Source organism: Acinonyx jubatus, chromosome A3 (genome assembly GCF_027475565.1).
Source record: "Acinonyx jubatus isolate Ajub_Pintada_27869175 chromosome A3, VMU_Ajub_asm_v1.0, whole genome shotgun sequence".
NCBI classification, from domain to species: domain Eukaryota; kingdom Metazoa; phylum Chordata; class Mammalia; order Carnivora; family Felidae; genus Acinonyx; species Acinonyx jubatus.
The window spans coordinates 28,137,986-28,162,709 of NC_069388.1; the positions used below are offsets into that span (position 1 = coordinate 28,137,986).

The 24,724-nt window shown below is 51.1% G+C and overlaps 3 long non-coding RNA genes across 8 annotated transcripts; 1 reads left to right on the top strand and 2 right to left on the bottom strand.

Moving 5' to 3' along the window:
• Window positions 1-3,554: 3,554 nt before the first annotated feature.
• Window positions 3,555-12,201, bottom strand: LOC113602496 (uncharacterized). The gene is made up of 4 exons (XR_003423955.2): window positions 11,960-12,201; window positions 6,496-6,673; window positions 4,225-4,306; window positions 3,555-4,016 (listed from the first exon to the last, which is right to left on the bottom strand). It is a non-coding gene; the product is annotated as an uncharacterized LOC113602496 (long non-coding RNA).
• On the top strand, window positions 11,697-16,664 carry LOC113602497 (uncharacterized). Of its 2 annotated transcripts, none has more exons than XR_003423956.2 (4): window positions 11,697-12,779; window positions 12,883-12,999; window positions 13,497-13,574; window positions 15,574-16,664. It is a non-coding gene; the product is annotated as an uncharacterized LOC113602497 (long non-coding RNA). The 2 variants fall into 2 exon arrangements; XR_008289176.1 differs by lacking the exon at window positions 15,574-16,664 and adding an exon at window positions 14,542-15,274.
• LOC113602495 (uncharacterized) lies at window positions 14,029-24,724 on the bottom strand. Of its 5 annotated transcripts, none has more exons than XR_008289175.1 (6): window positions 24,150-24,724; window positions 20,787-23,555; window positions 19,484-20,618; window positions 19,210-19,320; window positions 15,134-15,208; window positions 14,029-14,992 (listed from the first exon to the last, which is right to left on the bottom strand). It is a non-coding gene; the product is annotated as an uncharacterized LOC113602495 (long non-coding RNA). The 5 variants fall into 5 exon arrangements; XR_008289174.1 differs by having other exon boundaries at window positions 19,484-20,649; XR_008289173.1 differs by having other exon boundaries at window positions 19,484-19,993; window positions 20,521-23,555; window positions 24,150-24,722.

Here is a 24,724-nt window from a genome sequence, read left to right on the forward strand (position 1 = left end):
GTGGGTGAAATCCGATGGGTGAAATCGTTAAAGAGGATAAGAGGATGCTTATCATGATGAGCACTGAGTAACGTGTGGAATTGTTGAATCATTACATTGCACACTTGAAACTAACATAATGTTATGTTTGCTTCAATATATATATATATATATATATATATATATATATATATACATTTAATTTCATTTCCTTTGTGGCACTGGCCACATTGCAAGTACTCAGTAGCCCCATGCAGCTACCGGCTGCCATTGTGGGCAGTGTCGCGTTGGGTGAAACATTCCTTCCTCGGGAAAGCTGTCCCTACACTGATGCCCACCCCCACCCCCGACCACCACATAGGTTCAGGTACATGTTTCGCATAGCATTTATCACAGCTGTGATTCGTTTTTAAATTTGCAACTAGCCGCACAATTCCCCTTTTTAGACTGTAAGCTCTGTGAAGGCAGCGGCCATGTTTTTGGTCACCACTGTGAACACGTGCTGGGAGCTTAGTAAGTGCTCAGTGAATGTTTGTTGGTTGGATGGATGGACGTTTGGATAAACAAACAAACAAGAGAGGATGTGCACTCTGGGCGTAAGGAAAAGGAGGAGGCACTACTGATGAGAAAGCACAGAAGGCTTCCCGGAGGAAGTGATTTTGTCTTCAAGGGCCCTGCTCTGCCCTTAGGCTTCAATCATGCCATCTACAAGAAAGGGAGGGACTGGCAACACCAGGCTGGGGCTGTAGGGGGTGGGTAGCCATGGGCAGGGTGTCATGTGAAGCTGGAATGCTTGAGGAGAAGTGGGAGATTGGAATCCTTTCGGGGGTGGTCTGAGGAGTGCCAAGGTACCCACAAGGCTCACCCAGGCTGGGCCTCATGACCACCGGGCGAGGCTGGGTTTCCTGAGTGGAGCCACGCCAGTCTTCTTCCTGATTCCAGCGGCAGCAGGAAGCGGGTCTCAAACAATGTGCAAGCACGTCTTATGGGTGGAGGGCCCCAAGGGAGCTCATCATACGGGCGGACCCCAGCCCCGGCCTAATGGGCTGAGGAACCCGGGAGACAGAGCCTTCCTAGTTCCTCAGAAAAGGGACGATGGTCCCCCAAATCCACCCCCTAACTGCGAGGACCCATTCCCATTCCCCTTCACCTCATCTTCTTAGACACGGCTTAGGCTCGGCTTCGCCAAGCCACCCCTGTCGCCCTACTGCTCCTCCAAAGATCTGTGTTGCCCCAAGACGGTGAGCCAACTCCTTGAGGGCAGGCACCATTGTCCGCTTGCTTCACATCTCAGTCCTCTGTGCCCGGCACAACACCTGGCCCAGAATAACCTGCGAATACGCTTGCTAAATGAATTCATTTCATTATGAGTCTGTTCATCCCTTCAACAGCTCTTCGTAGGGCGCCAGTGACATGCCGGGGGCCAGCAAGGCACCATGCAAGCGAGCAGGGTGCAAGACAGGTCTCCACCCTCCGGCAAGCCGTGTTCTACAGGGGATCCTGAAAATAAAGGAACAGATAGGTACCATCAGTTCAGGGGGGGGGGGTTAACTGGTATGAAGGACCGCACGGGAAAACCTCCTGGGGGCTGAGACCTGAATGAAGGGAAGCCAGGGGGCCATCGCGGGGAAGAATGCTCTAGAGAAGGAATCGGCATGCAGGGTGGGCTTGAGCTGGGTGCAGCTGGACCATAGCAAGGTCACCGTGCGGAAGCAGAGGGCAGGGGGCAGACGGTCATGGGAGAAGCCACGGGGCCTGATCTTGTGGGCTGCGGCAAGGAGGGGGATCGCAATCTGTATGCAGTGCGTCGATAGGCTGAGGGCAGAGGTGGCACAGGACCTGATCTGTAAGTTAAAAACTCACACTCAGGTGGCTCAGGGAGTGGGGCGGGAGGAGGGTCAGAGAGGAAGCAAGAGGCTACTGCAGCGGTGGAGTCTGGAGCTTGGGGAAAAGACGGCGGAGAGGGGAGAGAGACATTTGCAAGGTGCCGTCAGCATGTGACGGGTTTCGCTACGGCACGGGGCAGGGGCGACTGGAAACGAATGGAGAGGAGCGGCAGGGGTGGGGGGAGAGGGAAGGATCCCAGGGCTGGGGTTGCGATTCAGCTCTGGAACCAATTTGCAAGATGACCTCGGGCATCTCTCTGGGTCTCAGATTCTGTAACTGGATATGGAGGGGTTTGGGCCAGGTGACCTCAAAGGTCCCCCTTGCCTGAACTTTCATGAGCCGGGTTCATTTCCTGCAGTCTGGGGTCCCAGCCCCACCCAGGGCTCCCTCACACAATGTCTGCTGAACCTGCTTCCCCAGACAAAGGGCAGGGTCGGCATCACGGGTACGAGATCCCTGCAGCTGGGCTGGGCCCACACTGGGACAGACTCACGCTCATTGCTGTGCCCTCACTGGCTTGAAACGCGTCGTTTTTGAACAGTTTTGAACAAGGGGCCCTGCATTTTCAGCCCGCACCGGGCCCCGTTCGGTGTGTGGCCTGAGCCGCCACAGGCCCTTGGCCTCCTCGCTGAGAGGAGGTGAGCTTCCCCAGAGGTTGCAGGCATCCCGCAGCGGGGTGGCGACAGGGAGGAGAGGAGGCCGCTCAGGACCGGCGACCCTGGCTGGGCCCCTCTGTGGGGCCTGAGTCCCTGCCGTCGCCGGCCCCTCTCCACCCCTCCAGACTCTCTGATATCCCCCACAGTGCCAACAGCTTCCCTGTTCCGGGACCAAAGACTTTGACCACTTGGATGGATGGACTCCAGTGACCCCACTCCCGTAAAGCAAAAGAAAATAAAAGCAAGTAACAGGAGATGACAGGTGAAGATCAAGGCCCAAAGAGTGGCTTTGATGATGGACTCGCGGGCTCCGTGCACTTAGGGAGTGGGGCACGTGCGTGGGAGCAGGAGGAAGAAAGTGAAGCCCGGGGAGGAGTGATCGCCTTCATAGAGACCCGCAGCCCCACAGGAGCCAACGGGGAAGTTCCAGGGAGGTGAATTTCACCTTCGGAGGAAGAAGGGCTTTCTAACATTGAAGGCTGCTGTCCAATAGTGAAACCTCTTACCTTCTGAGGGGGGACTTCCCTTCACCAGGGGCGCTGGATGCATGTCACGGATGCTGGAGGGAGGTTCTGGCAGAGCCGTGGGACGAGGAAAGGGCTTTTCAAACCATGGGCCACGATGCAACCTTGGGACATGAAATCAGTTGAATGGACCCAAAGCAGTAGTTTTTTTGTTTTTTTTTTTTTTAATGGAAAAGATAGGAGACGAGGGGCGCCTGGGTGGCTCAGCCGGGTAAGCGTCCCACTTTTGGTGTCGGCTCAGATCATGATCTCACGGTTTGTGAGTTCGAGCCCCCCGTCGGGCTCTGTGCTGACAGCTCGGAGCCTGGAGCCTGCTTTGGATTCTGTGTCTCCCTCTCTCTCTGCCCCTACCTGGCTCTCTCTCTCTCTCTCTCAAAAATAAATAAACATTAAATTTTTTTTTAATCAAATAAAAGAATGGAAAAGATAGGAGACGATGTAAGAGAAGACAAGAGGAAATGTCTGGGTTTATCCCACATAGTTAGGAAAAACGCCGTTTCATGAAAATTTCTGTGCGTGTGTATGTGTGTCTAGGCGTGTGTGTGTGTGTGTGTGTTCACACTGGACAGCGACATAAAGTGCATTACTAACGGTGGATGCTAGTCAGAAAGATCAACAGCCTCAGAAAGTTCTTCTCCAAGAACCTCCCGTCTTTGCGGTCATGTGAGGCAAGGGTCTTCGATTTTATGTGTGGAATTATGAGACTAGAATTCTGAGACTCATTTATTTCTTTTTCATTCATTTACTTCACATTTATTTAACAGCTCTTGTAACCGCGCTGGGTGCCGGAGGCACAAAGATAGATCAGAATCAGTCCCTGCCCTCAAGTCAAGTGAGGGAGACAGACATTTAAGCAGATCATTATATACAGCGTCGTATATAATGACACTGCGCTTCAGTAAGCATTTGGCCAAGGCGTGTGCATATTTCATCCAGACCCATGAGGGGGGTGCTTTTCTCAGCACCTGTTCTGCAGGTGAGAAAAAAAAATCAAGGCTAAGTTGGTCACACAAAGGATTAATCGAGGACACTCAGCAGAGCCCTGATTTTCCCCCAAGACCACCTGCGGGTACAGGTCAGGGGTATGGGGGCTCGAGGAGGAAGGGTCAGATTGGGGCGGCTGGGGTGGTGAGGGAGAGCCCAGGAAAGCATCACAGCAGAAGGGACCCTTGAACTACCTCTCGAAGGAAGAGTGGGAGTCTGATGGCTTGGCAAGGTGGCAAAGGCTTTCCTTCCCTCAAGAGACAGCCAGGAGCCATGCTGAGAATAGGAAAGGGTAGGATTTGAGAGGAAACAGACCCGGTTTGAACTTTAGTTCCAGCTTTTACTAGCTGTGTGACCCTGGGCAAGCCACTTAACCTCTCTGGTTCTCCATTCTTTTCATGGAAGGTTATCATGAGAGTAGAGATCCCGTATGTATGTAACACATCTAGCATTAGCACAATAGCAGAAGCTTCATGCTGATTACAATCCATTGGCGCACTTCCCCTGAGTTCAAATCCCAGCTTTGGCACTTACCATCTGGGTGACCTGGGGTAAGGTGCTCACCTCTCTGTGCCTCATCTTTAAAAGGGGAATAATGAGAGTACCTGCCACGTAAGGCTATGAAAATAGAATAAATCACTATATGTGAAGGTTCAAGGTGCACGGTAGAGACTGGCCACTGACAATACTTGCTCGCGCTATGCGCTACGGGCTGTGATAAGAGCTTTATAATTGTATTCATTCATTAGAATAACAAATGACTGTTGAGGGATCGCCGAGTTGCAGGCAACGTTCCAGGTGCATCAGAGAATCTCACTTAGTTCAGAAGCACAAACTGGACCCCTGAGTGTGACATCGAGTTCGTCTCGTGGGGGGAGTGGCAGCGGGGACAGGATTTGGGTGGTGAGAGAGGAGGCTGGAGGTATGGGGCGGGCCATACTGAAAAACATTTTATGTCACATTTACGATCATTTCACGAGCACCCTGTAAGCAGTGGAGAGCCCACGGTGATTTTCAATCTGGGGAATTTTTATTCTTGGAGTTTATGATTCCCCAGTTGCAAAACTCTATGTGCCAATGTCTTTATGATCCCAACATTATAGCCCTATGATTTTGTGACCCTTCATAATTTCGTACTTGCAGTGGTAGATTGATATAAAAAATGGCCACAACAGGGGCTTCTGGTGTCAAGTCTGACACGTAAAGTGCTGAAAAGCCATTGCTTTTGTCTTAACCATAAGCAAAAGCTAGGTGAGCTGAAAAACAATGACTACTCTTGAATCCACCCGAGAACTGAAGTTGCAAGGCACACTGGGACCCCAGAATCTGAGCAGTCAGGCACATCCAGAAAGATACGGCACCCAAGACTGGCTTCCAACTGCTGAAGGCGATTTGGGCACCAGCATAAGAGACAGAAGTCTCCGGGGACCCTGGTCATGGGCGGTGGGGAAGACCTCTTACTTTTGCAGCTTTTTCCTCCAGGAACCTCACCAGGTTCCAATGGGGGAGGGTCTGAGAGAGCTCCCCATGTGGCTCTGGCGGGGAGAGGCAAAGAGAGGCCATGGTAAAGTCCTCCCGGGACCTTCCCCCTCAGCTCTGGTGGATAGGACTTTGCCAGAAGGCAGTTCAGAGACTTTATCACGGCTAAGGCAAAAGGAACTCTGTGCCTCTTCAGTCCTCTCCAGACTTCCTGTTTCACTCAAGCGAGGCAGGGGAGGGGGGGGATACCCTAGACAACAGAGTGAATAGGCTGGGCTGTTTTAGCCAGAGAAGATACCAGAAGCAGGGGGAGGGGAGCGCTACCTCGGGAGGAGGAATAGAAACACTCCCCAAAGCCCATGCTCCTGAGATAAGAGGAACCCACTAAAAGCCTGAAACTTCATTAGAAGGTCAGGGATGCCCCCACCCCCCAGCTTTACCATCACACCTGTAAGGCTCCAGAATCATAATAGTGCATGACGGCTGAAATTACGGCAAACCACAGGGAAGCTCCAGAAATGAAAAAGAAAGAGAGAACAAGGACACAGAGGAACTTGAAACCTATACTTGTGCCTAGAGCTACAAGTATTGAGTGCAGCTCAGCTCCTAGAAAGATTAGCGCCAGTCCTCACTCTTTATCATCCTATACAACGTGTCCAGCTTTCAACAAAAATTTACAAGGCAGGCTTGCGTTAGTTTCCCGAGGCTGCCCTAACGAATTACCACGAACCCAGTGGCTTAAGACCACAGAACTTGGGGCACCTGGGTGGATCAGGCTGATGAGCGCCGGCCGACTCTTGGTTTAGGCTCGGGTCACACGGGATCCCAGGGTCGTGCGATCAAGCCCCGGGTCAGGCTCTGCGCTGAGTGTGCTGCCTAAGATTCTCTGTCTCTCTCCCTCTGCCCCCCCTCCCCCATGCGTGCCGGATCTCTCTCCCTCATAAGTAAATAAGTAAATAACAAAAACAGAAATGTTATTTCCTTACTGTCCTGGAGGCCAGAAATCCATAATCAGTGTCACTGGGCTAAAATGGCAGCTGGACTGCCACCGTCTGAGGGCTCTAGCGGAGAAGCGTTTCCTTGCATCTGGCGGCGGACGCCATTCTCTGGCTTACGGTTGAGAGTCTATTTGTCTTCTCCATGGTCCCATCGCCTTCTCCTCTTCTGTGTGATTACACGACGGCTGTGATTGCATTTACCCTGGACAATCCAGGATGATCTTCCCGTCTCCAGATCTGGTTCTTCAGCCTCCCCCAGGGGAAGGAACAAAAGGCAAGGAAAAATACAGACTTCGGAGACAAAACAGACATCAGAAGCAGACTCACATATCACACTGATGTTGGAATGATCAGACAGGGAATTTAGAATACCTGCGACTATAACGTTAAAGATTCTAATGGAAAAACATTCCCGGGGCGCCTGGGTGGCTCGGTCGGTTAAGCGACCGACCTCAGCTCAGGTCACGATCTCGTGGTCCGTGGGTTCGAGCCCCGCGTCGGGCTCTGGGCTGACCGCTCCGAGCCTGGAGCCTGTTTCGGATTCTGTGTCTCCCTCTCTCTCTGCCCCTCCCCCGTTCATGCTCTGTCTCTCTCTGTCTCAAAAATAAATAAACGTTGAAAAAAAAATTAAAAAAAAAAAGAAAAGAAAAACATTCTCCAGGGTTCCGTAGGTTAGGCCACAGAAAAAAAGTCTTACTACACTTTAGAAGATTGAAGTTATATGGAGAACAGATAGTCTCTTGACTGCTGCTGGAACCTTATGCAGAAGAAAAAGATCCTTCGTATAGACCTTAGACTTTACATAAAAGTAACTAAAGTGAACTCAGATCACAGACCTAAAGGCAAAACACAAAACAATAAAAGTCTAGAAGAAAACAGGAGAAAATCTGCTTGACTCTGGGTTTGGTGGTGAGTTTTTAGATGCAAAACCAAATATGCAATCCATGAGAGAAAAAAGTTGCTAAGTTGGACACCTGTTAAGCCTTTGCTCTGTAAAATGCACTGTTGTTTTTAAATGTTTTTATTTATTTTGAGAGAGAGGGAGAGAGAGAGAGCAGGGGAGGGAAAGAGAGAGAGGGAGACAGAGGATCCGAAGTAGGCTCTCTGCTGAGAGCAGAGAGCCCTATGTGGGGCTCAAACTCATGAACGGCAAGATCATGACCTGAGCCAAAGTTGGATGCTTAACCGACTGAGCCACCCAGGTGCCCTTGTAAAATGCACTGTTAAGAGGATGAAAAGATCCCAGCCACAGGATGGGAGTAAATATTTACAAATCACGTATCAGATAAAAGATCATATCCAGAATATGCACAGAACGTCGCAAACTCACCAGGAAGAAAACAAACAACCCAATTTTAAAATGGGCAAAAGATATGAACAGACACCTCAGCAAAGAAGACACACAGGTGGCAAACAAGCCTACAAAAAGATTCTCAGCCTCATTTATTTTCGGGGAAATGCAAATTAAAATAAAGTGCAAATGTAAACAACGACTACACGCCTATTAAAATGGACAAATCCCTCCTCCCCAAACTGACAAAAGCAAGTGCAGATGCAGATGCGAAGCAGCGGGAACTCTTACTCATTGCTGCTGGGAGTGAAAAATGGCACAGTTACTTTGGAAGACAGTTTGGCAGTTTCTTACAAAGCTACTTCTCAACTTACCATATGACTCAGAAGTTTACCCAGCTGATTAGAAATACTACGCTCACACAAAAGCCCGCACACAAATATTTATAGCAGCCTTATATTCCCGACAAAGCTGGAAGCGGCTAAGAGTTCCTTTCATAGGTGAATGGATAACAGTGGTACATCCATACGATAGAATACTATTCAATGATCAAAAGGAAGCCGCTGTTAAGCCGTACAACAGTACGGATGCATCTTAAATGCGTATTTGCTAAGTGAAAGAAGCCCGTCTCAAAAGCTATACACTGTTTGATTCCATTTACATGAATAACAAAAAGGTTAAACTATAGAGAGCAAAGACAGACCAGTGGCTGCCGCAGGTTTGAAGAGAGCGGGATAGCCGATTAGGTGAAGCACCATTCTAGAGCCGTGAAACCATCCTGCCTGGCCCTGTAGCAGTGGGCACGTGACTATCCACTTGTCAGGACTCGGAGACCTTTACGAACAAGAATCGAAGCGAATCGTAATGCAGGCAGATTTGAAGAAAGAGTTTAACTGTATCATAAACGTAAGACATAGTCTCACCGAGTGAGGTGAGCAATAGATGTGCCGACCTAAACAACTTTGGGAATATCTGGAGACAACACTAGAGGCCAAAGAACCGTCCGTCCATAAGCACTGTACTCTAGTTGGTAAAGTTATTTCTCATGGGAGCACGGGTTGAGAATTCCGAAACTCCCATGCATGTGTGCTGGAATTGCCCAATTAAATAAATTAGGACGCCAGATGGTGGGAGCAGGTGTCTCGCTGTTGAAGTGGGGGATTCTAGATAAGCAAGAGGAGAGAGATAGGATGAACGCTATGAATGGGGTTGAGTGGGAGGCATTAGCATGAAGTCATGTTTCGCTTAATATAGATGCTAATGAACAGATATAGAAATACAGTTATGTGTATATACGTGTGTGTGTGTGTGTGTGTGTGTGTGTGTATTACACATAGTACCCACTGAGAATGGACTCCAGTCACAACAAGCACACCCAGGGTACAGACCTTGATTTAAAAAAATTTTTTTTAATGTTTATTCATTTTTGAGAGACAGAGTGTGAGGGGGGAGGGGCAGAGAGAGAGAGAGAGAGAGAGAGACAGAATCCAGAGCAGACGCCAGGCTCTGAGCTGTCAGCAGAGAGCCCGACGTGGGGCTCGAGCCCACGAATTGTGAGACCATGACCCAAGCCGAAGTCGGACGCTTCACCGACTGAGCCACCCAGGCGCCCCAAGGTCCTGATTTGCAATACCACTCTCCAGTGAAAGGAAACAGGCTCCGTGGAGAAATGGCTGATTGTAGGGCTGGGGCCGAAAACAAAGGAGATGAACTTGGAGGTAGTTACAGTGCCAGAAACTAAGCAAGTGCTCAAAAACAAAAATAAAACCAAAAACAAATGATGAGGGTATGTCACAAGGGCACGGGGGCCACTCATCTTACTAGCCCAAACGGGAAAAATGTGAGCAACAAAACATATAACATAGTGTTAGATGACCCAAAGTAAAGAAGAAATACCCATGAGTCCACGCTGATGTGATACATGACATAAACAAGTAACAGTAGAGTTCCGAACACCTTGTGTAGACCCTGCCCCCTCAAGGAAGCGGGGAGTAACTCTTCCTCTCTTAAGTGTGGGCTATGCACAGTGACTTCCCTTTACAAGGAACAATATGGAAAAGGGGAGAAAAGAGAAACCTGAGGAGCTAAGATGATTAAGTGTAATATGGTACTCTGGATGGGATCCTGGAATGGAAACAAGACATTAAGGAAAACTAATGAAATCTGAATACAGTACGGAGTTTAGCTAACGGTGATGCATCACTGATTGGTTCTTTAGTGGTGACAAGTGTCCTACGGTGATATAAGATATTAGCAATGGGGGAACCTGGGTACAGGGGTATATAGGAACTCCCTGTATTAGCTTTGCAACTTTTTTGTAAATCTAACTATTGTAAAATAGAAACATTATTTAAACATATTGTTCAATGGCCGCAACAGTTCACGTCCCCTGCATCATCCCTCTTGCAATGTGACTTTGCCACCCTTCCCTTGGAAAGCTGGTTTCTATCTCCCCATTGAATCTGGGCTAGCCCGTGACTTGCTTGGGCTGAAAGAATGGGGACAGAATGTGGTACCAGTCATGGAGTTTCAAAGGCCTTGCACTATGGATTGAGACATTGCCCAAGCACCCTTCGTAGCCCAGCCAGGAGCCAACCAAACACCAGATACGTGATTGAGTCCCTTCCTCCTAGACAACAACCTGCAGACCTGCCCTCTGCTCCAGCCACAGAGAGGCAAGGCAAAATTAGCTCAGCCCTACCCAGATCCGCAGGGCCACAAGTGATTCATATGAACCATAAGAAAAGCTTTTTATTATACAGCAATAGCTAAGTAATGCATTCATACTCGAGCACACTGGTGTGTGTACAAGGTTATTTTGTTGCAACAATATGATTATAAAAGATTACGAGCAACCTAAAGGCCATTGCGTGGAAAACTGATCAAATAATTATGAGATCTGTACCAGGGAATATTATGCAGCTGTTCAAAAGAATGAGGCCGCTCCGTACGAATCGTCATGGAACAAATCCCATGATACATCTTCTAAGTGAAGCTTCGAGATGCCGAGGAGCATACAGAGGCAGCTACCCATCCTGTGAAATATTTACATTTGCACAGACTTTCTGCTGGGGGATATACACAAGGTGCGTGTCAATCGCCGCCTCTCAGAAGGGGAACTGGCTGCTGGGAACAGCCGTGGAAGGGACACTCCCTTTTCGCTTTACCATCTTTTTTGTCTTTTGAGACGTGGAAACGTGTTGTCTATTCAAAAATAAATAAAAGCAGAATGAAAGAAAAAAACCCCAACAACCTCCCGTGCCTTTCCATTTCGGCCTGTTATTCTCCACTCGCAAGATTCCCCAGATCCGCGGGGTTACAAAGAGCCGCGGGGGAGCCAGGCTGCATTTTCTCCCGCCCTCCCCGCGGACAGCCTCCACCACGCGCTAAGGGAAGCCTGTTTCTGCGGTTCCCTTGTTTGCGAGCCCGGCCAGGCCGCCACGACCGCGCCTGCCACTAGGGGGCAGCAGGAGGCTACCTTCCCGGGGAGGAACTGCGGAGAGGTGGAGGTCGGCCCGAGTAGCATAGCAGGCTGGCTGGCTCCTCCCGAAAGGGCTGGGGCTTTACGTATGAAATATAATAATATCAACAATAACGATAGAGAAAATAAATGGTTTCGATCTGGGACCCAAACTCATCCCCAACCCCCCTCCAGGCACTGGATCATCCAGCCAGTTCCCAAAGCGTCCCCAGGGGAAGCCTGTGCCTCTGTAGGGGTTGGGGGGCAGGGTTGAGGGTGCGCGGCCGAGAGGCAGGGGGGAGCCGAGGGAGATGACCTTGCCCTCCACCTGCATCCAGCTGTATAAAACCTGCCGGAGAACTCGCCCTTCAGGCTGCCGAGACCAACAATCCTTACACTCAGGAGATCTGGAAGGTTTGCCATTGACCACCCCCCCCCCCCCACCTCCCCGCGCGACCGTGAAAAAGCCCCTTTCAACCTTGAACCTGCTCCACCTCTGTAAACTGAAGACGTGGCTTGTAAGAACGAATGAAGGGATTCATTTGTGCCCTTGACCTAAGGACCTTCTGGGCTGTCTTATCCCCATTCTACAGAAGCTGTGGCTTCAGGGGACAGAGCAACTTGCACCTGGCTGCACACCTGGCAAGTGGCGAGCTGGGTTCGAATCCAGATTTCCCTGGCTCCTGACTCCCAGCTCTTACCGCTTAACTTATCCTGCCTCCGCGGGCCGCCGAGAGGGATTGCACAGGAGTGGTGGCCGCGAAAGAGCTTTGGAAAGGGGCACGAGGCCGCGTTCCCGAGTCCCGTCTGCGTGCCCGGCGCGCACCCCTCAGGGAGGTGCTTTCCCCTGGAGATGGGCCGTGTGACCTTCGCGCCCCCTTGGGACAGGCGAGGAGCGGGAGGCGCCCTGCGTCTCCGCCCTGCCCCCTCCCCGAGAATAGTCTAGATGAGTCGGCCGCGGCTTGCTCCCCGCCAGCGGCGCCCGCGGCCCCGCCGCCCCCAGCGGGCCCGAGGAGGGCGCGCGGCTGCGGGGGGCCGGGGCGCACGCTGCACTCCTCAAACCAGGCCCTTCAGCAAGCGCGCAGCTCTTGTTTGCGTGCACAGGCCTTTGTTCGCGCACCGGGACGGAGACCTCTTTTCCTCGGTCGCTTGGGTCGCGTCTTGAAACACACACGCGCCAGGAACAGAAACGCCGCGCTGCGGCAACACGCGCTCAGAGCGCGTCTCTGTGCCCGCCTGGCGGGCGGCGGGCGGCGGGGCTGGTCCCTGCGGCCCTTCGCTCCCAGGCGCTACACCCCTGCCTCAGTTTCCCCATCTGCACCGGGAGGTGGCGTGCATCAGGGCCCAGCCGCCGGCTGGAATTCGGTCTTTGCGAGAGCGCCGCGCGCGGGAGGCGGCGGGGAGCGGGGCAGACAGGGCTGCCTGTGGGTCGTCTGTGTTTCCAAGACCGTAAACAAGTAAAGGAGAAAACAGACAAGATCATTTGAAATAACACCAAGTGGTAACATAATAGGAGCACAGGTAAGTGTACAGCCTGTGCCAGGCTCCCTTCTGAATGCTGTCGTGTCTGTGTCGGCCCCAAGCTCACAGCAAACCTGAGGGAGAGCATGACCCCCTTTCACAGATGGGAAAATGGAGGCTGAATCGCCTGTTGGAGGGAAATGAGAAGTTGAAGGAGTTGAACGATTTCCCCATTTCCTCGAGCGTCCAGTACGTGGTGGAGACCAGATTCGGACTGCAGGTGACAGCTGGGCTCCAAGTGTGACCGCGTAATCACTCGCACTGTGGCTGTGCGAGGAGGGATGATGACTTCAGAAAGAGAGTGCTGAGGCTAGAGGAGGGCTCTTGCCACAGGGAGGACGGGGAGCGTAAGTTGGTCACTTAGCTCTTAAACCCGCCCCCTAGCCTTCTGATCTCCTGGCCTCTAAGAGATTGCTGGTGACATTCGCCAGCCCTTGGTCTCCGACCAAGGTATGAGATCAGCTAAGTCCTCCTTTTATAGACAAGGTGACACCGAGGCCCAGACTGAAGGAATGGGTCAGGTGGCTTGTTGTTACCAGTTTCATTCGCTGATGAGCCCCACCAGCATAGGCCTGACCTGGCCCTTAGATCCAGGCAAGGGGGACCCTACCCTTGTTCTCACGCATTAAAGGGCCTCTCTCTGGCCCTCCTCCAGCTGTGTATGACCCCCCCAGGGCCAAGGGGAGATAGCCACCCAAGCCTTTATCTCTTTTCTAGACATACTCTGGGTTCCCAGGATTCCTGAAATCCAAAGGTTCCAAGCTGGCTTTCAGGGCCTGTGCAAGCCGCTTGCTGGTATGTTCTCTGGAAGCAGAACACTAGGCCTGGGGGGTAGGCAAAGGGCAGTGTGGAGCATGGGGGTGGAGGGAGCTTGTAAAGGCATGGGATGTCTACACACATGCATGTGGGGTCTGCACAGCGTGGCCTGGGGCTGGGGATGACAAGGGAAGGGGCCACTGCCACCATTCTGCACGTCTGGGGGGTCTGAGGTTTCCAAACTGAACCTGGCCTTCCAGGTTGTTGTGAGGTTACTTACATTCATCGAGGAGAAGGATAGAACATGTTAAAAACAATATATTAGCTTGATGTATAATGTTTAAACATTTAGATTTGGGGGGATGGGGGGGAGCCCAGACCCCACCAATATCAGGAGTGGGTCTGGCCTAGCACATAGGAGATATTCAGCGTTTATCAGCCAGATGGATTCATCTCATTTAATTTAATCCTCACACAGACTCTACAAGGGAAGTAGGCATCGTCTGTTTTTTATTGATGAGGAAACAAAGCTCAGAGAGATTCAGTGGCTGGTCCGATTTTTCACATTAGAAAGTAGCAGAGTTGAGCCTCCAGTCCCAACATATCTGATTCCAAAACCCATTGCAGTTGGCCCCCTGACAAGTTCGTATCCGATTACGGACACATGAAATGTATCATAACGACTTGGGCATGCCCCATGGTCTTTTTGGATACGCACTGTTTGTATTACATGCAAAAGGAGGTAACAGGGCAGGCGTTAATGCTCCAATGAATAATTGTGGGGAAACTGAGGCCATGAGCCACGACCCAAGGTATCATCAAAGCTTAAACAAACAGAGTCTACTTTTCGTGTAGGACAAACTATCCGGAGGCGGCCAGACCTCCAGATGGTGTAATTGTTACAGCATCCTCAACAAATACCTTCTATCTCATGGTCTGTTCTGGTTATGTATTGGTACCCAACAGACACTCCCCAAACAATAATCATGTTTATTATTTTCTACAGTTTTGCGGGTCTGAAATTCGGCCAGGGCTCAGCTGGGCGGTCCTTCTGATCCATGGGCGTTGACTAGTCACTTGGCCGCGTTCAGCTGATGATTGGTTTTATCTGGAGGACCAAGATGGTTTGGGAAGACCGCAGTGCTGAGCTCAGCCGGGTCCCTCATTCCTTTCCGTGAGGTCTTAGGGCTTCTCCAGGGGGGTCTCTCCAGCAGAGTGGTTGGACCTTTTCCTTGTCAGCCATGGATCCAAGAGACCATGGCAGAATCTGCCAGTTTCCTTAAGGGCCAACGTCCGGAATTGGCAGAGCATCATTTCCACTGTATTCTGTTGGTCCAATAAGTCACAGGCCAGCCCAGATTTAAGAGGAGGGGAAGTCCAAACAAACTCTTCCTCTTGAAGGAAGAAGGACCAAAGAATCAGTAGCCATCTTTAATTCATCACATGGTCCAGCATGGCTGTTTGAGAGCCAGTCGTCACATTTCAGATTCCAGCCAGCAAAGAGAAAGAGAGGAGTGAGATGTTTATTCTCCTGTTTAAGACATTTTCTAGAAGCCACACAAAACATTTCTCACTGGTAAGAACTCACATGGACATACCTAGGATTCGGGAAGAAAGCAGGGAAGTGTAATCTTCATTCTGGGCTGCCACATGTCCTGCTGAAATTAGGGATTCTGTTGACAAAAGGAGAGAGTGGATATTGAGGAAAAACTAGAAATCTGTCGCACTGTTGGATTTTTTTTTTTTTTTTTTTTTTTTTTTGCTACCAGTGGCCAAACACATGCTTAGCGGACATGTTTCAATTCCATTCTTGTCCCTCCTGCGACATCCTCCACGCTGTCACCAAAATAATAACCTTTCCTTCTTAATTATTTTTTTTATGTTCCTAAAAGGCAAATCTTTTAATCATTCCCATGCCAACAGCAAGTTCTGAAGTTTTTTGTGGGGGGGACCAGGGGATTTTAATGCCTAAAATAACAATAAACGCGTAGGCACTTTAACAAGCACCATATGAATATATCTTACTCTGTCCTCACAGTAACCCAATGAGAAAGGATCATATATGAGGAAAGAGAAGCCCCGAGAGGTTAAGTGGCTTGCCCCAGGCCACACAGTGAGTAGGTGCAAGGTGGAGGTTCAAATCCTCGTCCGTCAGATTCCAGGGAGGTGCTGAGGCACCCACACATGTGCAGCCCGGGACCATTTATTGGAAATTACCCTGGAGCACGGACAAGGCCCATGCTTGGAATGTAAGTGCCTGAAGAGGTGAACATAAGCCGTGAGCCTGCAGATGCCCCCTCCTTCCTGCGATCCTTTGGCTGGGGTAGCGGGCATATTTCATTAAACTAAGCTGGCACCAGAAATTCGTGTCATTCCACTTTCTTTATACCCTGAATGAACTGCGGACCATGAGTATGAGTAGGAGACTGTAGAACTGGCTACATTGCTAAGCAGTGGTCAGGATACAGGCCCAGTGACTTCCTGGCCTCTGTGGGCCCAGTGCAAGGAGGCGCCTTCCAGCTCTAATCCCAGTTTCTTCTCGCCTTAATTTTACCCAGTTCCAGAACATCCAGTGGCTCCCAAATTCCCTTCAGTTTTGCCCTGCAGGGCGTGGGGAGGATAGAGGAAGGGAAAGGGACAAACCTGGGTTCAAATCCTGATTCCCTTTTGGTGAGTCTCAGTCTTTGCATCCGTTAAATGGGAGGAATAATCCCTGCTCTGCTGATTTACCCAGGCGTTAAGGACCACACAGAACAAGGGATAGGAATGGCCTTTGCAGATCAGAGCTGGTGACCTGTGCAGAACGTACTTCAGCAGATTGCATTGTCTCTTTGGAGGGCAGGGAGAACTGGGGTGGGGCTGGGGGCAGTTTCAGGCAGAGTGCTGCCCCTTCTGGGGGGGCTCCTACCCGCAGCCTCACGGAAGAAGTGGGCCACAGTGGGCAGTTACACATAGATGCGCCCGTCAGGAGACATGATGATTCAGAGCAATGGTTCTGAGTCAAGGGCCAGTCAAACCTGGGTTATAAACCCGGCTCTACCCCTCACTAGCTGAGGGACCCTTGGACAACTCACATAACTCCTTTGTACCTCCATTTTCACGTCCGTCAGGTGGGATTAAAAACACAGCCTGTTGCATTGGCATTTTTGTGAAGAATTGAGTGAGAACGTGCCTTTAAAACACTTAAGGGCAGAAGAACTGTCCGACCATTAGTAATGACAACGGTGATTACATTTTTAATTACATTTTTGAATGCAACCCTAATTAAATATGTCCTGTAGATGTTTCATTGCCTAGCTTAGTAGTCCTCACCGTAACCCTAAGACGTAGTTAACGTTATTATTCTCCACTTAAAGAGGAGGAGATGGGGGCCCGGTTAGGTTGAAAGCTGCCCAAGGTCACCGTAAGTGGTAGGGGCAGGGTTTGAACCTGAACCCAAACTGCCTGATCCAGAGTCCACCGTGATCAATACCTCACGCGGCTGTTATTACTATCGCCATTGCCACGGTGGCTCTTAGAGTCTGTATCCACTTCCGTAAGTGCCCCAACAGCCGATTGGAGCAGGGGAAGTCACCTGACCCAAAGGCTGACAAGAGATAGGCTAGCCAGCAACCAATGATATAGCCTGGGGCAAAAGCTCCACCCAGCACAGCTGAGGGTGGTTCGACTAAACCAATCAGCATTAACCAAACCAATCGGCACCCCTCCGGGCTGCCGGTTGGGGTTTGGGTCGAAGACAGTTGGGTCAAATGCACAAAAGCTGGAAGACCAGGCCAGGTCGGATGGTGCCAAGACCGTATGAAGGCGCAGGATTAATGAGGAAGCCCAAACCTCCGGAGAGAGGAGGGAAGAGGGAAGGCGGAAGGGGAGGTGGAGGCCCGCAGACACCTGCTGCCTAGGAGGCCGAGAGTGAGCTCTGTCCTGGGTCCTGAGCCCTGGGTCCTGAATGGTCTCCCGGAGGCTAAACCACCTTCTGCGAGGCGCGCTCAGAATTCCTGCCTTCCAATCCCTGCACGTAGTTTGACAACAGCTCCCGCGGCTCCAGTTAACTTGAGAGTTGCAGCCCTTTTCATCCTAAATGAGGCTGGATCAGCCTTCCTCTTCAACCTCAGGGTAAATGCTAATAATGGGAAGTGGCCAATGGAGAGGGGGCAGTAACCCCCTCCGTGTAAGCCCCAGGCGTGACTCTGGCCTGAGGAGGCCAGAAGACACAGCCTGGCCCGGTGCCTGGCTCACGAGAGGCCCAGGTCTGTGTTTGGCCCACTCCCCTGCCTATGATCAGGCTATCACACACCATCTGGGCGGCGGGACGCCAGGGCAGGCCGCTCCCCTGCACCCCAGGTTCATAGGTCCATATGCATTTTGTGTTGCCCACGCACCTAGATTTTAACCTGTTCCAAACACAACTTCCCACCATGCCTCCCCAAAGCATCCCTCCTTGCAGGACTTCCATTTCAGGAAATGCCAAACCTCCCTGTCTAGTTGCTGAGATTAAACACCTTGGCGTCATCCTGACCCCCCTGCTGGTCTCCTACCCCAACAAATCCCGTTGGCTCTACCCGGCAGACATTTCCAGAAACCGACCACCTCTGTGGTTCCAGAGACATGCTCACCTTGACCACCCCGGTCTGGGCCTCGGTCCCCTGTTCCTTGGGATGAACACATTAGCCTTCTCTAGTTTCTGTACCCACCTTCTATAATCGTTCTGCGCTCGGCAGCCAGAGGAGTCCCATGAAAACAAAAGCCAGATCTTCCAATCCCTTTTCTCAAAACCCACCAATTACTCCCCCTCTCATGTGGGAAAAACAAAGGTCTTTACAGGCCTTCATGGTCTGCCACTCTGGCCTCACCGGTTTCCTACGGCTGCCTCCCTGGCATCACCTGCCAGCCCTGTCCCCCACTCTCCCTCTGCTCCAGCCACACAAAGTGCTCGCTGTTCTTGGAAGGAATGTTCCCACCACTGGGCCTTTGCATGTGCCATTCCCTCTGCCTCGAGTGCTCCTCCCTCTTGGCTCCTCCCTCACCTTCTTTGGGTCACCTTGGCAGAGAGCCCTTCCCTGGGCATCTTACTAACGATCGCCAGCCGCCCTCGTCCACTTCCCTGCTTTATTTTTTTTTCTGTAGCACGAGTGCTACATGTCACAATCCGCCTTGCTGCCCGTTGTCCTTTCTGTTGACCATCCATCTCCTGCACTCGACTGTGTGAGCTGCGTGAACCCACAACTTAGAACACGACCCCTGGCATGAAGGAGGTGCTCCATGAATCTTTGTCGGAAGAACAAAGGAGCACACAAAGTAGGACTTTCTGGAGACATCCTGGCCCAGCTGTCACCCTCCAGGTGTTCCCAGGCTACTCACTCACCTCCTTGATCCTTTTAGGGGTAAGCCCCAAGGCCCTATCCCCAAACAAGAGAACCAAGGAGACAAGTCAAGGAGGGATTAGGACAAATGCGTGGCAATTTCTTTTTGAATATAACTGTTTTTGCCTTAATACAAAAGTCCTGTGTCCCAGCTGTTGGCTCTCCTGTCAAATCACGTTCCAGCCCAAGAACTCAGCGCTGGAGTTCTGTGTTCCAGCCAAGGATCTGCTGTCACGGAATCACTGATGAGCAGCGTGGGCTTTCCAGGAGGCTCCCAGGGAAGCTGGGGCTCACCACCTGCCTGCAGCATGCACCTTAAACCCCCTCACACCAGAGGGACTCCGTGTTGCTGATTGATGAGGCTGGTACCAGGTAGTGGGGTCGTCGTACGATTCTGTCCACTTTTCCGTAGTTTGAACATTTCCCTAAGAGCAGAAACAAAAACCAGGGTGTCTTCTCCGAAGCTCCTCTTCCCGGACACATCCCCAGAGGACTTGCGATCGCCCTTCCCTCTCCACTGTCACCACCCACAACTTCTCTCTTCCCCTCCCCTCTGGTTTGACAAGAGATCAGTTCAGCTCTACTTACTAGCTGCCGCTTGGCCTACCGGAGTCATCTGAGGACACTTAGAAACCTTTGATGCCTTCTGGTCTCCCCACTTCCCAGGATTTGGAACCAAATGGTCTGATGTGGGGGCGCTGGGCACTGGGTGTAGTAAATGCTCCCCAGGCAATTCTGGAATTTTCTCAAGTTGAACAACCATCTTGTCAACCAAGGCCAATCCCTGATTTTTTAATTTTTTTTTATTTTTTATTTTTTTTGCTGCGCCCAGGGGCCTCCCGTTAACAGGGGCCAGCTTTCTTGGAAGGCCGTTTAGCAACACCTTTTGTTACCTGAGCCCATCCCTGGGGTCCCAGCACAAGTGACTTAAAGAGTTATTTCTTTCAAACCCAGACAATGTACTTCATTCACCACCAGGGTGCCTGGTGGATGGCGTTCTTTCCATTACCTTATGCAACATGGGTTCACTGTCATCATTTGAAAAGCACAGAAAAGCACACAGGAGCCGACCGCAGCTCCACTCTGGCCCAGTGATTCCTGAACAGAAAGGATCCATTGTCACCAAGTCAACTTTAAGGGAGCAGCTAAAAAACACATTCAAAGGGCCCTGATGATAATGAGTATGCTAATATGATTTCCATTGGGTGCCCATGTTACCTCCAAAAACACTGTCTGACCTTCCTCGTGGATTCAAAGCTTCCATTGAAGTCAACGGGGGATTTGGGTTAAAATAACATCAAAGTTTTCACTTAAATGGACGAAACTGGGGAGTTGTGCATTAAGGGTGAGTTTCACATCGGCCCTGACACTGCTGACCTTGAGGGGGAAATGCCTTCCCTGGTAGGGTGTGAGTGGAGCTTTCGGCCAAGCAGCTGTTGCCTTTGGGTGAGTCGAACCAGCAAGCGTTAAATGGGGGTCCCCTTCTCCATGACCAATGAGCTCAGGAGGCCTGGGTTCAAATCCCAGCTCTCTATTCATTAGCCAGTTGACCTTAAGCAAGGCAAATCACTTCTCTGGTTGAGCCTCAATGTCCCCATGTGTAAAATAGCACAGAGGAAGCATACTTTGCAGGATTACTTGTGAGAATGAAGTGTCGCTCAGTGTATATTTATGAGCTGCTTCCTGGGTGCTGGGGAGCGCTGTCTGGGTGCTGGGGAGACAACTATGAGCAAAACACATGAACTCTGTTCTCACTGGAGCCCCCATTCCGGTGGGAGAGGAGAGAGACGCCAAACACAGGCCCAGAAATAATACATAAGTGGTGATAAGTGCTACGGAAAAGGAAACGTCCCAAGGAAAGGGACAGACCCAAACTCAAATCCCAACTCACCCCTTGCCGGCTGTGTAACTCTTGGGAGAGTAATTTTGTCTCCCTGACCATCTTTTTATATGTTCGGTGAGATCCATTGATCATTTCTCTACCCATTGAACAAATATTTATAGGATTCTGTCTTGAGTCAGGCATTCTTGTGCATATTGGAGAGCTGGCAAGGAATAAAACAGACAAAAATCCTTGCCCTTGGAAATTTAAACTCTAGAGGAGAGAAACAGACACAGGATATATATATATATATATATATATATATATATATATATATGGTAATGAAGGAAAAGGAAAAGCAAGCAAGTAAGGTAAGGGGTGGAGACTTATGGAGAAAGGTGCTTTTTATGTAGGCTGGTCAGGGAAGGACTCTATGGGGAGGCGACATTTACTGTGAGGCCTGAAGGTCTTTGGGGAATTAGCCCTGTGGGCCTCTGAAAGAAGAGTGTTCCTCCGCCAGGGGAGAAAGCAAGGGCAAAGGCCCTGAGGTAGGACCGAGCGTGGCTGTTGGGAGGATTAGAGAGGCAGAGACAAGGTATGTGTAAGCACCTGGCACAGCGCCTGGCTCTTGAGTTAGAGTTCAATAGATCGTGGTTACCGATTGTGCCCCTTTCGCGCAAAGTGAGGGATAAGTTGCTGCTTCCCACTCACATAAACGTTCTTGGGGGTTCTGCAGATTGGTGACCTTTTCCTCCGCTTTTCTTCTCTTATTCTCTGAGTGAGAACCAGCAAATCACCCTCCCCGGGGGCCTGCCTCTGTCTCCAGTCCGAGCCAACAGGAATGGTGGCCATGTGGCCATGGTGCTGGGGGGGTGGGGGTGTGTGTCATGAACGATGGCCATTAAATAATAATGGCCGCATCTTGAATTTCTTTCCTCTCCGCAGCCTTACAAATTAAGCGCCCTGGAAACGCTGTGCCCGTTGCCAAGATGTGCCTCCATCTGGGGTGAAAGGCAACATCTGCTAAACAGCTGCATCTTGTTTAAGGGCTGGTACTTAATTAAATTACTCTGCTCCGGTAGGGGCAGGCGGAGCTGAGCAGGAAGTCACAGGCATGTGTCCCCACCCCTCCCCAAGCTGGCCCAGAACCCCTTTCCTGTGGTGTCCCTCCACGCACCTGGTCGTTGATCCCACCAACCTGGACAGCCACATATTTGCAGGACACTCACTCGTGCTGCCTCCTCACCCTTCCCCGAGCTGCCCCTCCAACATCTCAGACCTTCCAACATCTCAGACACCAACATGTCCTCCACGAGGCCTTTTCCAACATCCCAGCCTCAGTGAATCACGTCCCATGAGCCCGCGGGGTACTTTGCACCGGGACATTCGTTACCGTTACATTGCAGGGTCAGGGACCTGCCGTTCTGTGAGCTCCTTGCGGTCGGAAACCACGTTTAATTCGTCTTTATAAGCCCAGCATTGTGCCTGGCTCCCCATAGACACTTAATAAGTGTTCGGTTAATGAATGGATCGATGAAGGGATGAGGAAGGGAGGGCAGAAAGAAGGGATGGGTGAACAGATGGATCGACCTGCTACCATGTAGATCCAAGCCGCTGCCACTCCTTCCGGGGACAAACACCGCAGTCTCTTACTGGCCTTCCAGCTTCCACACGTGCCCCACCCCCCCATAGTCCACTGTACTTAGAGCACCCAGGATCTTTTAAATATGGAATTACATCACATCACTCACTGTTTAAAACCTTCCAGTAGCTTCCACGTTCCCAATCCTAGCCGACAAACCCCTGTAGGATCCAGCCCCTTCCTGACCTTCTGATCTCATCTCATTTTCCTCTCCTCCAATTGCTTTGGGAACCAGCCAAGCTCTCTCACCCTTTGAATCTGCTATTCTCTCTACCTGGGACTGTTTCCCTCCCCCCCCGCCCCCCCCGGCTGTGAACCTGGCATCCTATCAGTCGTCAGGTGCGGCTTTAATGCTACCTCCTCAGAGAGGCCTCTCTTGACACTCCTCGTCAAAATGTCCACCATCTTGATCCCCAAAGCCAAAGGGGCCAGAGAGAGACATCCAGAGCGTCGGCCGCTGGTACAGACCTGCCCCACCCCAGGGCCGGCCGCAAGCCACCCCTTCTCCCAAGGGGCTCACTCCTCCTCTCCATCAACTGATGATCCCTCATGAATGGGCTTGTCTGGAGCTGCTGCAATTAAACCATCAGAGCAACATTGGACCATTTGTTTACTATGGCACTTAGAGCTGGAATGGCTTGTTGTTTTGACGGTTTCTATTTTCAGCTCCATTTCCTGGGGGTAGCGGGGAGAGGGTAGGCAATGAATCCTGGTCTATTCAAGCAAAAAGATGCTTCAGTGAATCCTAACATTTCAGAATCACAAAATTCTAGAATCATTTTCATGGGAGGCGAGAACAGTAGAAATGTGTAATTTTAGTTAGAGGTTCTTAGAGTCGTGGAATTCTAGAATCGTACACAACGCAGATTAGTATGTTAGTGTCAAACCAGTTTAGCCTCAAAGCCTCAGAGGGATGGGCTCTCAGAGATTCTCTCGCTTCACCGAGGTCTCTGCTCCAGTGTCGTGCTCCAGAAGCCCTCCTCCGATGACCTTACCTACGAGGAGCGCCTACGCCCACACCCTGTCACTCTCCATTGTTTTACGCGGCTTCATATTTCTTCATCGCTCTGCTCACCACCTGACATCCGATGTAGTTCTCTCTGCTTATTTGCTTATTGTCTGTCTCCCCAACATGTTGGATGGAGGTCAGGAACTCTGCTTTGTTCACAGCCTAGCAAGTGCTTCGAAAATAGTGGCTGACGTGCCGTAAAGATTTAAAAAAAAAAAAAAGAGAGAGAAAAGAAAAGGAAAGTCTATTTATCCAACAAATATTCATCGAGTGCCTACTTTGGGTTGGCCTTTCAGAGATAACCATGTCCCGGGATGGAAGGTAGGTCTGTTTGCAAGCCAAATCCTATTGGTGTTTAGACACCCAGAGAGAGCACTGCGCTGAAAAGGATTCTCAGGGCTCATCCAAGCTCCGTGGGGGAGGGCGATCGATCAGCGATGTCTGGCACGGACCCAGCAAGGGAGAGAGGCAGCTGTCTCCACGATTGGCTCTTATCTTACCCTTGACAAACTAAAGTCCAGAAGCCGGTGGGAGGGCACCAGTGTGGGCCCTCCCGGGCTGGCTCCCGAACCTGAGTCTCTCTGGGGCACAGGCTGCATGCCCTGCCTCCTCACCCGGCCCTTTGGCTTTCCCTCCGCCCAGGCCTTCCCGGGAGCGAGGGGCTGCTGGAGTGCCTGGCCTTGAACCCCAGCCTGGGAACCCAATTCTGGAATGCTGCCTGCACACACAAGCCGGTTATTTTTAAAAATCCAAAAAGAAAAGGAAGAAAGAGCAAACTCACTGCTTCGGTCTGTGCACCAGCCCCAGCTGAGAGAATAGAGGCTTGAAAGGAACAAAGAGTTTCCTCAAACACAGCAGATCAAGGGCTTGGCTTATGTGGTAACCGGTGACCGACTACCGCGCTTTGTGACCGAGCCTTCAGAAGGCGCTTGGGCCTTGGTTCCTGCTGCAGTCTGTGGGGGAGGGGGAGCCGGGAACACCCTCCCCACCCCCACCCCACCCCAGGTCAGGCTGCTTACAATGACGGGCTCCTAGAACCCTGAGGTCAGGGCCTCAAAGGCCCTCTCAGAGCCTGTCATCTGCTACCCTTGGTCAGACTGGCAGACGAAGCCCTGGAGGGGCTCCAGGTCACGCAGGGAGCCGTGGGCCAGGGCACTCCCCTTCTTCCTGCATCCCCTTTCAGGGAGGTGGAGGCCAGTTAGGTGAATCCAACTGCCCTTGCCTCTTGTACCCACCAGGGCTGCCTGGGAAAGCCTTTTCAGAATCTCTCCCAGCCACTAAAACTTCCTGTTCCCTTCCCTCCGCAGATTTCCCCTTTTGGGGTGCCTGTGGGGGAGGGGTTTTACACTAGGTCCC